At 41.0% G+C, this 1,934-nt stretch overlaps 1 long non-coding RNA gene across 1 annotated transcript; it reads right to left on the minus strand.

The window, feature by feature from the left end:
- Positions 1-286: 286 nt before the first annotated feature.
- LOC147757656 (uncharacterized) lies at positions 287-962 on the minus strand. Its single transcript, XR_015321275.1, has 3 exons — positions 829-962; positions 514-581; positions 287-404 (listed from the first exon to the last, which is right to left on the minus strand). It is a non-coding gene; the product is annotated as an uncharacterized LOC147757656 (long non-coding RNA).
- Between the last annotated feature and the right edge of the window lie 972 nt (positions 963-1,934).

Here is a 1,934-nt window from a genome sequence, read left to right on the forward strand (position 1 = left end):
GCTTTCTATTAAAAGCCGTTTTAAATATTCCCGCCTTTTTCGCTATTCGCTTTTACATGTCAGTCACAATTTTGTCCACTCTAGGCCCAAAAAATGGAGGCTAAAAAGAAGTATTTTGCGTTTTACTAAAATTACCATGCTTCCAAGGCAGCACACGATATCTGTGCCGTGTACGGCGTGAGTTCCACGCCCGAGAAAACTGATCGAAAGTGGCTTACAAACTTTAAGAAGGACATCTTGTCTCGGTAATGGCTGAGGCCGTAGCGAGGCGATTTGGCGTATATCGTTTGTTTCTATCGTGTATCGATTTGAGTCTAAAGCCAATTCTATGAATGGAAAAATGTTACCAACAATGCCGGAGCACGTTTCAGCTCGGTCGGCCAACTGTGGATGTCGAGGAATGCCTGAAAGCACCACTTCTTTCTATCAGTGCTAAATGAAGTAAGTCACTGAACATTTAATAGTGAAAAGTTGACTAAACAAGTTTTTACTAAACATCAAACCTTATCGTACCTGCCGAGAAGTAACCAGTGTATTTGTTGAAGTCATGCGCGGCAAATACGCAATACATTATTCCGTTGCTAGACGAATCAAACGAGTCTTCCGTTAGATAAAATTAATTATAACATTATTATAACATATAACAGTATTGACGCGCGCGGTAGAAGGTATACGCCTTCCAACTTTATGAGTTTCGTTTTGGTATTGCGTGTTTCGCTTAATCTTTATTCAAGATCCTCGCGGCTGGTGTATCGTAAAATCATCATTCATTCAGCTACGAGTAGACGTATAAAATGAAAAAAAAAGGGCCAAAGAAAAAACATTCACCCATCGTGACGCGCTCCTAATACCTTCTCACCATGTTTCTACAAATGATATTCATTATTACGTAAGAGTTATTACTGCCACTGTTATAGTTTGCGCTAAACATCTTTATTATGCTTTGGAAAATTATACTCTATTGTTATGTCGACCTTAATAAATGCTCCCATATGATAATGGAGCCACAGCTGTCGAAAGGTACAAGTCCCTTGTTTTGTTATTACGTGCACGTACAGCATTCACATGCGCTTCGAAACGACTTCGACGTTTAGTGAATGCACGTTAAACATTCGGTCTTGCGTAATACTTCTAATAATAGTTACGGCAATCGCCGTAACGAAAATACCGACAGACAAACATTACCGTCATCATTAGCGGTGCCACCCGCCAGCTCTTGATTAGATTAACCTTGTCTGAAGTTATTTAGCTGGTGAAATTGCTTAATTGAAGTAGGCAACCTTTTTGAGAAAAATCGCCAGCGGGGCGGGGCGGGAGATATGTTGTTTTAATGGTTTCCTCCCAGTGCCTAAGGTTCTCAGCCAAACCCACGACACGCAGATGGTCAGTTAAATGGTCCGGCAGGTGTTTAGAGAGTTGGAAAGATGCATGAAATTAATGTTCAGTCGAAGTTGGTCTCCCTTGAAAGCGAAAGCAACTTCTGCTACTGTTGCCGCCTTCTTCTCCGCATCCGGTAGTTGTATCTAACTTGGTTTCAATGGTACCCGCTAAAGTCGTTCCTGTGTACAATGGCGACGTGAAAAATAGCAGACGGGCTATTGTATAAGGCGCGAAGAGCCGTCGAAACAGCGGCTTGCTTTTTGTCGTCTGTTTGTGTACCACCTCTAGCCTGAACAGTACGACAACGTATTACTAATTCTTAACCATTTCCACAGGCTGGTAGTGTCAAACGATCTATTTTGTGACCTTTTTGACAAATAGACGTGGTTTTGTTCAAAAGGAAAAGAATAATAATGTCCAAAACAGCCTTCAGTAGATCTTTAAAAACTACTCATTCGCAGACGTGTCGAAAAAAAGAAGGGGCGTGCGTCAAAATGTTAATAATATTGATATGCAACCGGTTGTAGGTAGCCTTTATAGGCAAAATTCAAATT

This window comes from Varroa destructor, unplaced genomic scaffold, assembly GCF_002443255.2.
Source record: "Varroa destructor unplaced genomic scaffold, Vdes_3.0 BEIS01000002.1, whole genome shotgun sequence".
Classification (NCBI taxonomy): domain Eukaryota; kingdom Metazoa; phylum Arthropoda; class Arachnida; order Mesostigmata; family Varroidae; genus Varroa; species Varroa destructor.